A 15,086-nucleotide genomic window follows, 5' to 3' on the forward strand; every position below is an offset into this window, starting at 1 on the left:
GGGAATCCACGTCTGTATTTTAGGTCCATCTTACCCACGCCTCCTTGCTACCTCCCTTTTTATTTTCTGGTTTCCTACTGAATTTGTAGTTCTTTTTCTTGTTTATTTCTCCTGTTATTAATAACTTTATTGTTAACCTCTAGGATGGAATTTTCCCTGTGGCAGTTTATCAAATAAAGGCAATCTTGAACTTTTGTTGAGAATAAATCTCTCCATCTCTCCAGACGTATGCATGCATTTAAGTGCAGGTGTATATGCATAGCCCGCAGCTGTTACCTGCAGCACACAGTAGTCAAGGGCCTAGGAAGAGGTCGGAGGAATAAGAAGAGTCCCTTGTCCACTGCTGCTCCACATCTCTGACCCCATGGTAGTTTAAATGGGGCAGGAGGAGCAGAAGCAATGGGGGGTTTATGTTACTGCCACTGCCTCCACAGATGCTGGTTTTCTCTCAGGGTCAAGGAGGAAGAAGTGATGGTACCCTAAGAAAAACACATTGCTCTTGAGCTGCTACAAATATGCATGTCCCACTAGTTTTGAATTGGGCCTATTTTGTCAGGGCCTATTTGTAAAGTTGGATTCTGTCCCAGGGATTTTAAATAGAAAGGAAGTGACACAGTTCTTAAGATTGATATTGTTTACTATAAGAAGGACAAACACAGACATTTAGATTAGGTATACTTTTATCTTGATTCACATTTATAGGCTGATGTACCAGCCTACAAAAAAATGTAACTGGTCAGCAACTGTTTAGCAGCATGTGCATGTAGCATTGGGATATAAAATGAGCTCCTGACTTATCTGTATTCTATCGCTAAATATTGCAAAATAATTTACTCAAGATCCCATAGCTGGTAACACTACCCATTTCCAGCCATGGGAATACGAATATATCATTTGTTAGTCTGCATAAGAAGCCTTAGTTAGGGCTGTTGCCCCCTGGTAGAGGCCCACAGGTAGCTTCAAATTACTGGTGGACTAACGGTCCACAAATAGTGCCCCCTCCCTCCTCTAAGACCCAGCCAGTGCATTTTTTTTCAAGCAAATAAGGTGCAGGTACTCAAATGCCAGGCCATCCCTCAGAGTGGGGTGATCACCGAGGGATATGCCCCATAATAGCCACACCCTCTGCAATAAGCCACAAAATCTATAAAAAGGTAGAATTGGTGGTAAAAGCATGGGTTTTTCATTAATACTTGGAGATCACTGTTCAATTTTAACAGGCAATGGAAAAAGGTGTCAGTACTCAGTATCCTCGAGTACCCTCTGAAAAAAAAAAAAGCCCTGTATATAGGCTCCCTGCTGTCTTTCTGTCCTACCTTGCTGCATCTCCTGCCCCTTATTTTAAAATGGAACACAGAATATATGGGTAGGGTTCAGGCTGCGCCACTTTCAAAATGGTGACATTTGAGACACAGAGTATAGGGATTGTTGCGTCTGTCCCTCTGTTGGGTTTACAACTTTGGGATAAAGCATGTGTTAGACTCCCCCTCCTTTTAAAGGGGTTATCATTCTGACTAGAGGCCCTATATGGATTTGAGGGCCTCTGGAGGGATACTCTCCTACATGGGGCCTTTTAACCAAGGGTACTGCATGACACCGGTGCAGGGGTATGCAGAAAACAGGTCCAAGATGCCTATGTGCACCCATTCTTCCAAACTTCAGTTTAAATGAGCTGCTTTGTATTTTACATTGCAGCACAAATGTGGCCTTTGCAGAGAAAAGAGCAAAATGCCAAAAGAATCAGCATTCTGAATATTTGTGGACAATCTTAACATTTTCTCTACAAAGCCCACTTCTGCAAAATCACCTTGCCCTTTACTATATCAGGCTCTTGGTCCATTTACGATTGAACAGAAATAGCTTTTCCCAGTTTTCACATTCTATATCGATCTGTTGTTTTATGGCCTAAATGTTCTCTCTTCGTTAGGATCTGCTTGTGTAAATATTGTTTCATTTGGTATTTGTTCTTATTTTGTATAAATGTTTTGACGTTAGCTTTATTAGTTCTACTGCAGTAAACTACTTTAAGCAGATATTACTCAGCATCACACAAGGCTTCAGCTATATCATACTCTATGTTATAATGCTAAGCTTAATCATAAAGCCAAACTTTCAAATATTATTAGCATAAATAAAGACTCCTCCTAAAGGCTTTTGGTAAGAAGGACCTTTGAGAGTTCATTGCCTTACATTTTCTCTTGGCCTTTCCAGTCTGCACCGTAACCTCTTAAAGCTGATCTTTTTCTATCAGAAATGCTACCCTGGTTGGACAAGTGGCTCAACAGTAGTCCTGCCAAGTGGAAGACCCAGTTATGACTCCTTTTGGAGCAGGTGAGAGAGAAGCTCAAACCTGAGGGTCATGGATTTGATATACCCACCTTTCTGTAGTCCATCCAAGTGGATTACATATCATATGCAGATACTTTCTCTGTCCCTAGTGGACTCACAATCTAAGTTTTATATCTGGGCAATGGAGGATTAACTGGCTTGCCCAGAGTCACAAGGAGCTACAGTTCCCCAGGTTCTCAGCACTCTGCACTAACCATTAGGCTGTTCCTACAATCTGAAAAGTCTTTCAGATTGTACAGAGGAAAAATCTAGCATAAGGATTTTTCTTTGAGGAGGCGGCAAATGAAGACTACTTGGGCTTCTTCTATTAAAAAAAAATAATAATAATCCTGTGGATGTGCCAGGAACCACTTCATAAAGGAAACTCTCTAATGCAGAGAGCTCAAGACTCCTGAACTCTTGAGGCCAGGATGTGGCATTCATTGCCCCTGGGTGGAAAGGGAAGGAATTTCAGCCATTATACAGTATTGAAATCTATTGGCCAAGCTCTATGCACGCAAATCCCATTTTGGTGAAAGCTGCAGTCTTTGGTCCTTGACCAAGTACAGTCACAGCAATAACTGGGTTACAAGGGGTTAGGTGTAGGGAGCAAAAAGGAAGAAACCACAAGTGGTTGGTAATAAATTCTCATGATACTGTAAACCCAACAGAAGCAAGTTCTGATTGAGCTAGAAGTCAAAAGCAATAGGAAACTGCTGAATCTAGAAAAATAAATCTCTTGCTTGTCTCCCTACCCTTCACCCAATGAGTTCAAATCCATTATGCTTATTTGTAAGAATTGGTCTGAAAACCAGAGGAACTGGGTTCGATTCCCATTGTAGCTCCTTGTGACCCTGGGCAAGTCACTGAACCCACGGCACATACAAGGAACCCCCCCCCCCCCCCAAAAAAAAAAAAAAAAACAACATAGATTTTGAGCCCACTATGGACAGCAAACGTACCAGTATATAATATGTAAACCACTTTGGTTGTGCCATAGAAAGGCAGTATATCAACTGCATTACCCATTGTGTTACAGGCCCTGAACCATTTTGGTAGATCAATTCTGAACCAGACCTGCTTCATGCATATATTTATTCAAGGCCCTCAAGACAGGAGAAAATGTAGTACCACTGGTATAAACTAGTATCACGTACCAGATAATCCCTTTATATCGTCAGACACACCATAACCCCCAAGTCAGTGTGTAGATTTCACTGAAGTGAAGGAAGCTATTTCTGCTGTACACATAGGCTGGGGTTCAGTTAACCTTCACTTGGAAGCATAAACCTGCAAAAAAATAAAATTAATTAAAACTCCCCAAATGAAAAATTAAAGATAATTAAACTTAACTACTAAAACTACAGCAGTGGTGATCTCCCGTCTTATGCTACCTGTTGAATGGTGGTGGGCGAAGAGAGGTGGGAGAATGAAGTGAAATAGGCTGAAGAGTTATTCAGAAAGTACAGCAATTTTTCATACTGAGGTTTCCAACCTCCTGTCATGTGTTAAGCTAGGTAGTCAATGGATTTCAAGGTCAGTAGGCCCAATATAATATTAGCTAGAGCCAATTCTATGCAGTGCTCTCACCCTCTCCCATTCCAGAGAGCTTTCATTGTGCTCAAAGATAGGGCACCCCCTTTTTTTGTGTCAGAGCCCAACTCATGCTGTGTAACATGCTCATGCACAACTCCGAGTGCCAAGTCAAGTCACCTGCCCAACAGTCTAACATGTCATCACTTCAACTGTGAATCTGTGCAACCTAAATACACCCCAACACAAGAAGATCCCTAACCCTTATGGTACAAGTATGCTCCACTTTCTAATAGCACAATTACATTTGTCACAGTTCTAACATCACCTCTACTCCTTGGCTCAGGTACCCACCAAAAGGCCTATGGTAGTCGCAGACTTGCATCTCTTACAAAAATCAAGGTGCAGTGTGACTGTGAACACTGGCCTTGAGAGCTTTCTGAAACAGATAATTGTCTAGTGTCAGATAAATGGACCCTACTGCATGCCAAGACCAATTATGCTTATTTACCCTATTTCACAATTTATGGTGTACCTATCTACACTTTGGTGAAAGTCCCACCAAAATATGCTGGTACAGAAAAATCAGCAGATCTTTCTCCATACCCTACTATTTTACCCAGCTTTTCTAATATTAAAGATTTAGAAATGGTATGTGAAATACTTCTAGTTTTCTAGATGGTTTGAATGATATTTGAAGAAGCCTGTGCACTCATGATGTGGCCAAGCAGCTAAAACAATTCATAACATAGATGTTAAATTTATCACTGGAAAAGGAATTACTTCCTCCACTCAAATGGGCAGTTATAAACCTCATACAGAAGAAAGGGGTAGTGAAGGTCTTGCTAATTTTGTTCTATTTCCAACCTGGCAAAAGAATTGAAAAAAGTGGTCTTTTCCAGATGATGGTTAATTTTATCAAACTCAGTAAATCTACCCCCTACAATTGGGTTATTGACAAGACCACAGTTTTGCTAGCCAAAGTGGATTGTGTCAAATCAAGGATCTTATCAGTGGCTTCTGACATTGCCCACCAAGGCCTGTTATTTGATAAATTAACATGATGTAGGGATTCAAAGCTGAATCCAAAGCAAGAGGTACATTTACAGGTTAACATACATGATTATTAGTCAACTGAGTGGGGAGGGGGGGGGGTCAAACGTCATTCCTTTCACCAATGCTATTTAGTTTATATTTAGAACAGATAGTCACAATCAAATTTATATAAAATAGCAGTTATATTTTTCCATGGATGACATTCTGATCAATGTTTACAGAAATGGATGATCAAAATATGGCTATTTCCAAATAAATGTTTGATGAAATGGCAGCTTTGCTTTCTAGCCACCACTTAGTGTTGAGTTCAACACAATTGGCAGTCATGTGGCTTTTTAACATCAAAGTCCTCTAATAGTAGAGCTGACAGTAGGTGTATTTTGAGTATATGTGACAAGGTTATGGGTTAAAGTATATCATCATTTGAAAAGGAACATGCAAATTAGCGTGGCAATGTGCTGTTTTTTTTAAGTGATGCTAATTTATCGATTGACAGCCTACTTGGCAGCAACTAATTAAACCAAGGATATTCATTCCACCATTGCAGTCAGGTTATGTTATTGTAACTCTCTATATCATTTTGATATTTAAATCACAGCCAGAGGAGGCTTCAGCTTATTCAAAGATCCCAAGGAAGTTCCATTCTGCAGACTGAACTCTTAACATTCTTCAACCCTTTAAGAAAGCAAACTACATACAGATGAGCCACTACTGACTTCTCTTGAACTTAGAAACAAACAAATAAATAAATAAAAATTACAAGAGACCATGCGGCCTTTCCAAACTGCATATCCACACCAATTACTAAGCTCTACAATCTTCTCTTCTCCCCTCGGCGATCCTGTGTGCTTATCCCATGCTTTCCTGAATTTGAATCATGTCCTCATCACCACCTCCTCCAATGGAGGATGTTTCATGCATCCACAACTCTTTCAGTAAAGAAATATTTCCTTAGATTAGTCTTGTCTACGCATTTTCATCCTCATCCTATGACTCCTTGTTCCAAAAGCTTCCTTTTAATTGAAAGAGGCCTGCCTCCTGTGCTACTTGCACCCTTATAGTAGGGGAGTCACCTGTTCCTTGAGGGAACTAAGGGCCAACTCCTAATCCAAGCTTTCCTGAAGCACAAGACAATGGTGGAGATGAAATCTTAAAGGAGAAAGGCCATGTTCTGACACAATAAAATCAAAAGAAGTCTCCACACCCTGATACTTGTTAGGGAACTAGACATCTTCTGCACTTTCAACAGCATACTGCCTTGGAATAGATGTGCAGATTTTCCAACTGACTGTTCTAAATATTTCTAACTAATATTTTCTTTAACAGGATGATGGATGGATGGATGATGGCATCAAACCGCATCATGTATCATCTAACCTCTGCAGAAAACATTTGAAAAAGAGAGAGAATTCTGAGTTAGATTACTCTACTATGAGAATTACTTCAGTGATTATTTCAGCTTTTTAAGCTAAGTACTGGACATTCATTTGGTCTATTAACGTTTTGTGGATATTTATAATTCTCTAGACCAATGATTATATTTGAGAGAACCTGGCAGTAATAAAAACAGATACATATTAGATTGTAAGCTCTTTGAGCAGGGACTGTCTTTCTTCTATGTTTGTGCAGCGCTGCGTATGCTTTGTAGCGCTATAGAAATGCTAAATAGTAGTAGTAGTAGTAATACATACTATATAGGTTCACTGATATGATAGCTCATTTGAATGTCCAAATGAACTGAAGTTGATTTATATTTCATATGTGGAGATATTTATAATTTGTCAAAGGAGGTCTTATTTTTAAAAAACACAAGAAATTTGCAGGCAGGGAGTTCCAGATGTAGCCCCATATAATACGATGGCCATGGGATATGATTTGGCTCTAGTTGGTATTTCCTAAAATGAGAAAAACTACCTGATATTACCAGGACCTGAGACACCACCCTGCTAGAAGGATCTTCTGGAACAGTACCAGCATCTCCATTACTAACTAAAACCATCAGTTTAAGGTAAGACATGCCCACTGGTCTTTTCATGGCCTTTAGTCCCTGGTCCCTCACATCAATCATGTGACTCATCTCATTTAACCCATGTTTTGCAATTGTCTCATGAGATTCTGTCTGGATATCTATTAGCCAATTTAGATACTTCTTTATATAAAAATATCCCTCAGAGAAGGGCAATCTAGAAAGTGGAATTTTTGCTACCTCAACTTCATCATATATTTTTCAGCTAGAATTATCTTAAACTTGATAGAGCTCACCTTGATTATGTTCCAAGACAGGTTTTATTTACAGACCAAAGGCACAGCAATGGATGTCATCATGGACCCTTCAGCTGTTTGCCTTTACACTGCCTATACTTAAAATAACTGGGTACTCATCTCCTTTTAAGGCACAGTTATTTTACTTGGAAATACTACATAGATGACATATTCCTCATTTGATCAGGAATGCCTGACCAATTTAATCGGTTTCTAAAATGACTCAATTCTTGTGATCTCAACCTACAATTTACAGCACAATGGAGACTAGTCTCTAACATTCTTTGATATTACAATCTCAGTGACCTCCATCTGGTATTTAGCATATGTAGTTAAAAAAAAAAAGAATGACCAGACTAATTTATTTCAATAGCAGATCTTTTATCTATGCAGCTTGCTTATTAACATCCAGGTGGAAGTTTCTATGCTTAAGATAGCTTTGCTCATATCTTCATATAGGTTTAAAGATTGTACATATCAGAGGCAAAGATCTCCTCCTCAGATGTTGAAACAAACATACAAAATTAGCTTATTTTACCCCGCAGCACTTATTGTTCACTCCTCCCTGGAAACTGCCCTTGTCTCCTTGCATTTTTATCCTTATTTTAGGTGTACAGGAGTAGCCTATTAGTTAGTGCACTGGGCCAAGAACCTGGGGATCTAGAGATCACAAGAAGAGGTGGACTTTCGAGCCACCTTATTGGTCTCTTTCGTATTTCTTCAAGACAAAGAAGCTTTGTTAAGACTTTATTTGAGACAAGCGGCTCCAGTTACTTTTTTGGGAGAAAAGATTCAGATATTTCCTGATGTCTCCAGATGGACACAGGAAAGAAGGAAGAAATTTCTGTCTATGTGACAAGAAGCTTTGAATTTGGGAGCTAAATTTCAGTTAAGGTTTCCATGTAAATGTGTACTACATATTGATAATGTTAAGTTTTCATTTCTTTGAACCTTTACAACCGATCTTTTTTGGATGCAAGAGCTCCTAAAACCTGACTTGTAATGACTTCTTGATTTAATAGAAAGTTTTGATGCAGTTAAAAATATCTTATTTTCTTATTTGCTGTTTCTCTTTATACCTCCTCTCAGGTTATGGTGTATTGATCAGTCTCCTTCTCTTGTGGACTAATGCATCTAGAAAAAAGTGTTAGTAGAGGGAATTATGCCTAATTATTTTCCTATGTAAATCATGGCATATTGCTTAACAAAGTTATCTTTGTTGAATTATTGTAAACTGTTATACATTTTAAAAAAAAGAACCTGGGGATCTGGGTTGGATTCCCACTATAGTTCCTTGTGACTCCGAGCAAGTCACTTAGGGGCCCTTTTACTAAACCATGGTAGGGCTACGGCACAGGTAGCACACACCAAATGAACCCTACTGCAGGGGTAGCACAAGGGGCCCAATGGTAGTTCTGAAGTTAGCGTGCGCAGTTTCTTGTGGTAGAAAAGAATTTTCTATTTTCTACCATGGGGAGCGATCCTGGCGATAATCGGCAGAGTGGCCACATTGCTGTGCGCTACCTGATTACCACATGGGTAGCGCATGAGCCTGTACCACCTTCTAGACAGGTGACGGTAAGGGCTCAGGCAGTAAATAGTTGTGCACTAATTTTAATATTAGCGCACGGCCATTTACTGCCCCATTTTTCAAAATTACACACGCCAAAACTAGCGCAGGCCACTTTTCACTGCGGCTTAGTAAAAGGGCCCCTCCATTGCCCCAGGTTCAAAAGCTTAGACTGTTAGCCCACTAGGGACAGAGAAAGTACCTGCGTATAATAAATGTAAAACCGTGTTGGTTATACAATAGAAAGTTGGTATACCAAATCCATGACCCTTTACCCTTTTATTACAGCTTTTACCATCAAGCACATTATTAAAAAATATATATATTGGCACGTTCTCCAAGTGCATTCAGCATTTGAAGCATTACCACGATTAGGTTTACCCAATGAAGAAATTTAAGATTGTATAGTGGACCTGCCAGAGGCCACCATAAAAATGAACGCGTGTACTTGGGAACTGACATTCAACACAATCAGCTAGCCTACAATATCAGCTTACTCAGTAAAACCAGTCAGACCGTATGTACCATTCTTTTCCCATGCAACCCAATGTTATCTGGAGACAAGCCCAAAGGAGAACAAAAATAAGAGTATCAAAAGATCCCACTCATATCTGCTGGGCTGAAAAGCCATCCCACTAATGGAACACCAGCTCTGACAATGCTAAGCAACTAACAAGCTTGGGAATCTTTTCAAGTACTATTAAAAAAACTAGTAAAAAAGGCCAGTTTCTGACACAAATGAAACGGGCGCTAGCAAGGTTTTCCTCGGAGTGTGTATGTTTGGGAGAGTGTATGTGAGAGTGACTGTTTGAGAGTCAGAGTGAAAGTGTGAGTGTGTGTGTGTGAGAGAGAGAGTGAGTCTGGGTGTGAGTGTGTTTGTGAGAGAGTGTGTGTGTGAGAATGAGAGTGTGTGCAAGTGTGTATGTGAGACACAGTGTGAGAGAGAGTGTGTGTGTGTGGGCGAGAGAGAGAGTGTGTGTGAGACACAGATTCTCTGTGAGAGTGAGTGTATGAGACCAAGCGAGTGTGTGAGTGACTGTGTGGCACATAGAGAGTGAATGTGATACAGTGTGAGACAGAGTGTGTGAGAGTGAGAGTCAGAAAGACATTGTATATGAGAGAGTGTGAGCCCTGCCCTCCCAATCCATGCCCATCTGTCCCCTGCCCCCTCCATTCATCCTTTTCCAGCAATTCCCCTCTCTCCCTGAGCCCTGCCCTCCCAATCCATGCCCATCCATGCTCCTCTGTCACCTGTCCCCTCCATTCATCCTATCCAGCAATTCCCCTCTCTCCCTGAGCCCTGCCCTGCAATCCATATCCATCCATGCCCATCTGTCCCCTCCATTCATCCCTATCCAGCAATTCCCCTCTCTCCCTGAGCCCTGCCCTCCCAATCCATGCCCATCCATGCTCCTCTGTCCCCTGCCCCCTCCATTCATCCCTTTCCAGCAATTCCCCTCTCTCCCTGAGCCCTGCCCTCCCAATCCATGCCCATCCATGCTCCTCTGTCACCTGCCCCCTCCATTCATCCCTATCCAGCAATTCCCCTCTCTCCCTGAGCCCTGCCCTGCAATCCATATCCATCCATGCCCATCTGTCCCCTCCATTCATCCCTATCCAGCAATTCCCCTCTCCCTGAGCCCTGCCCTCCCAATCCATGCCCATCCATGCTCCTCTGTCACCTGCCCCCTCTATTCATCCCTATCCAGCAATTCCCCTCTCTCCCTGAGCCCTGCCCTACAATCCATATCCATCCATGCCCATCTGTCCCCTCCATTCATCCCTATCCAGCAATTCCCCTCTCTCCCTGAGCCCTGCCCTCCCAATCCATGCCCATCCATGCTCCTCTGTCCCCTGCCCCCTCAATTCATCCCTTTTCAGCAATTCCCCTCTCTCCCTGAGCCCTGCCCTCCCAATCCATGCCCATCCATGCTCCTCTGTCCCCTGCCGCCTCCATTCAACCTTTTCCAGCAAGTCCCCTCTCTCCTTTCCATGACCCCCCTCGCATCCATGCTCCTCTCTCTCCCATGTCCCTGCCTGGCCCGCCCTCTTCTCCCTCCCCCCTTCGCATCCATGCTGTCATTTCTCCCCTGCCCTCCCGCTCCCATTGTTCAACTTTTCTGGCCACCCTCTTCTCTCCCCCCAACTTCCTTTTTTTTTTTCTTCTTCTTCTTTTTAAATTTACCTCCGTGGCGGTTCCGGCAGCGAAGCGTCAGGGAAGGAGGCGGCGCTCCCGACGTCTTTCCCTTCGCTGTGTTCCGCCTTCTTCTGACGTCATCCTTGACGTCAGAAGAAGGCGGAACACAGCGAAGGGAAGGCTAGAGACGTCTGGAGCGCCGCCTCCTTCCCTGACGCTGCGCTGCTGGAATTGTTTGGTTTTTTTTCCGCCCTCGACGTCATGACGTTTGACGCGAGGGCGGGGCAGAGACGGCTGGCTGGCTTGAAGGCTTCACACCATGAATCCACGAACCCTTCAGCCTGGGAGTGACGTCAGATGGCTTCAGAACGTTGTCCTCAGAACGTTGAGGGTGCGTTTTATTATTAAAAATTAAGATGGATTTTTAAAATTATGAAACTGTTGAACCCCAATAATTCACAGTTTTTCACGTTTTTTAAAAATCTATTAACAGCAACATGCACACTACTTACAGCCGAATATCAGCGTTACCTTTATCGAACATTCAGGTTTGAGTTCCTCTATTTTCTCTAGAACTAATAAAAACTTTCATTTTTTGAGGCTCAAGAAACATATAAGTAACTGAATCTAAAGATATAATGCATCGACACGGAAATTTTAGCACAAATAAAGCAACTAAAGCAACTGCTCTAGGCCTAAGACTCATAAATTCTCTTCTCCGCATTTGAGTATCTTTATTCAAATCTGGATAAATACGAACTGGTTCCCTTAGAAACTTTTCATTTAAGTGTTTAAAGTATAATTTGAAAATATTATTTCTATCCAACTCTATCGCAAATGATACCAAAAGGGTTGTTCTCTCTGTCACATTGGCCAGTGAGTTCTCTAAAAAGTCCGTTAAATTTTCAACCGGGTTCTGAGCAGCCGGGGGGGGGGGGGGGGGGGGGGGGGGGGGGGGGGGGGAGGGGGTCGATTTTTTAATCCCAGTTAAATACTGAGTTTTATTAATAAGTGGAAGACCCTCTATTGGAATTTTTAGAATTTCCTGAAAATATCTACGAAGCATATCTATTGGTGAAGTCAGAGGGGCTTTAGGAAATTTATGAAACGCAAATTATTCTTCCTCCCCTGATTGTCCAAAAATTCCAATTTCCTCCTCAATATATCTCTAGCTTTAGAGATTTCTCCTGCAAACACCTGCAACGTAGAGAGTTCAGCCTTTAAAAGTTCCAACTTGATTCCCTTGATCCTCAATTTTATCCACTAAATTCTGTTGTGATTGTTTTAAGTCTGTAATTTCTTTTGTAAAAGAGTTGGTTACCTTTGTTAATAGGGAGCTCATCCCCTGAATTGCGTCCCATAGAGAGTCCAAAGTGACTACAGCCGGTCTTATCATCTCCGTTACACCTACGGTTGTAGCTCCCGAAAGTGTGGTCGCATTAACCCTCCAATTTCCAGCTGTTTCCACTATCGGGGCTAAGTTCACCGAGGTACCTCCTTGGAGCATGTTGTTACTCTCCGCATCGGGAACTGAACTAGGCTATCCTACCTCGGAGACGAAACTACATCCGGGTCGCAGAGGGGCTGTATTTTCCAGCGGGCTCAACGAGACCGCTCCTTCGCTGTGAACCACAGAGAGCTCTGTGGGTCGATTCGAGGTGGGTGTTTGCATGACTCGTGGGAGGACATCAACTTGCTCCAGGGTCAGTTGCCGGGGAGCGGGAACATTTCCAGGGGCTGAGGACAGATCTCTGGGTTTCCCCTTCCTTTTCCCCATATCCTGGGTATTAACTCACCAGCAATAGAATGCCTCGAGAAGTCAGGAGCTCACACGTCCGCTCTAATCCGCCATCTTGCCTCAAGGTCGACAAATTTTTATATAGAAAATAAGTAGAGACGTGTGGTAGCCAGGTTAGTCCACTCTTAAAGGTTTTCAATAGAAATCAAACAAAATTATTGATAACCTATATAGAAAATAAAACTTTTTTTTTGGACTTGTGAGATTTTTCTATGAGATGTAATTATGATTTGCTTTCTAAGATTAAACCATTTTGACTGGCCACTTGCACATACCTGACCGTCTCACCACAATGCTAATTTCATTTGGGTTTGTACACACTACCTGTTAAGCATTTCAGACTGTCTCAATGTACACCATTATTCTGCTGCCATGAGTTCAATATAGATGTTGTATACCGTAAAAACTAATTTTTACTTTTTTTCGGGGGGGGGGGGGGGGGGGGGGGGGGGGAAGGGGGTAGGAATCTTTAAAATGTGTTATCAAATCTTCAAACTAGTTTTCCACAGGAAAAATCTTCAGGATTCCCTTATGAGCAACAAATGCTCCATAAAGAAAACATTTCGGGTGAAACAGTTTATGGCAGAAGCTACTGAATATTTCTCTGATGTGGATTATTCAGATGGTCTTCATTACACAAAGCTATGCAAAAATAAACTGAAATGAAAGTTTATCAATATATTACTTAAAGATTAAGAAATTTCTCACATGTGATTCCCACTGACATGTAAAACAACTTTATAAACACACTTTCCTGATAGTAGTAGTCTGTATACCTTTTTTATGAAGGAAAGAGAAAGGGGGTGGGATTTGATATGCTGCCGCTCTCTAGTTACAATCAAAACATTTTATACCAGTGGCTCCCAAACCTGGTCCTGGAGGCACCCTGGAGACAGTGCATGCAAAATCTCTCTGATAAATATTCATTGTGAATATCCTGAAAACCTGACTGGTTTGGGTGCCGCCAGGACCAGGTTTTGGAACCACTGCCTTACACATTATGTACAGGTACTTATTTTTATACCTGGGCCAATGGAGGGATAAGTGATTTGCTAAGAGTTAAATCAGTGGCGTAGCCACAGGTGGGCTTGGGTGGGCCGGGGCCCACCCACTTAGGGCTCAGGCCCATCCAACAGTAGCACGTGGTAATGAAAATGCTGCTCTCCACAATATTGGCACCTTCGCATGCTCAGTTTTCAGCGCATGCCTGCTGCAGACTACCAAGGTGAAGACTGGAGAGAAGCATTTTCCCACCAGATGAGATTTTTTTTTTTATGTGGGGGTGGGGGAGGTAACATTTGGTGCCCACCCACTTCTTGCCTAGGCCTACCCAAAATCTGCTGTCTGGCTACGCCCCTGAATTAAATTACATTAAAGGAAAGGAGAACTGAAACGTAAGGATGTGAGATCAATAGTTGCAACCTAGGACAGCAGATTACGGACAAGATGGTTCAAAGCAAGTATAGAAAAAAATACTGGTACAATAGGCATTTGTAGATTCTGTAAGAAAGAGCTGGAAACAGTTAATCATCTCACAGCTGTCTGCAAAGTGCTGATGGTAGAAAAAAAATTTTATATAGAAAGGCACAATAAAGTAGCACATCTCATTCATTGGAAACCCTGTTAGCATTACATCATCAGTGTACCTGAAAAGCATTGTGATCACGACCCTAACAGAACTGTGGAAATGAAAAGGTTATGATAACCTGGGCATCCCCATCTCGATGACCTATTACAGTGGTTCCCAAACCTGGTCCTGAAGGCACCCCAGCCAGTCAGGTTTTCAGGATACCCACAATGAATATTTATGAGACAGATTTGCATGCACTGCCTCCAATGCATGCAGATCTATCTCATGAATATTCAATGTGGATATACTGAAAACCTAACTGGATGGGATGCCTCCAGGATCAGGCTTGGAAACTACTGATCTATTAGATTTTTAAAGTTGCACTGCACTTCTCAAATACACAGGAGCAGAGTAAAATAAGCTTTGAAACATCAAAACCAAAATCTTATTTATACAATATCATATGAGCAGCAGCATGTCATTTTCTACTTTTGAAGCCTGTTAATGAACTGGACTGTTATTTATGTCTGAGTGATGCAGACAACGATATTTTGATTTTTTTTTTTTTTGAAAAACAAGCAAACATGCTGGACACAGCTAGCAAAAATTGTATGAGGGATCCTGTACATCCTGCTACCAGCACATCTTCTAAAAAGACATGTTCTATTGCAGGAAGGACTGTGGAAGACAGGAGAGCGACACTGAATTCTGAGATTTTTGATTGCATATTCATCTACAGATTAAAAAATCATAAGTGTTTCACAGGGCATATTTCTCCCATCTAGGGCATACAGAACGGGTTGTATTTTGTACCCCTGGACATTTTAACAGG

General features: G+C 41.8%; 1 protein-coding gene across 6 annotated transcripts in view; it reads right to left on the bottom strand.

Moving 5' to 3' along the window:
- Positions 1-15,086, bottom strand: part of ZBTB47 (zinc finger and BTB domain containing 47) — a 296,099-nt gene that overhangs the window by 227,357 nt on the left and 53,656 nt on the right. For 4 of the 6 annotated variants that reach the window (XM_030197641.1, XM_030197647.1, XM_030197617.1 and 1 more), the window contains exon 2: positions 3,486-3,618. The exons of 1 other annotated variant lie outside the window; for it this stretch is intronic. The gene's annotated coding sequence lies outside the window, so the exon portion shown is untranslated. Of the gene's footprint in view, positions 1-3,485; positions 3,619-4,215; positions 4,301-15,086 lie in introns of all 6 variants that reach the window. One more of the 6 variants, XM_030197626.1, reaches the window with a different exon arrangement.

This window comes from Microcaecilia unicolor, chromosome 1 (genome assembly GCF_901765095.1).
Source record: "Microcaecilia unicolor chromosome 1, aMicUni1.1, whole genome shotgun sequence".
NCBI lineage: Eukaryota > Metazoa > Chordata > Amphibia > Gymnophiona > Siphonopidae > Microcaecilia > Microcaecilia unicolor.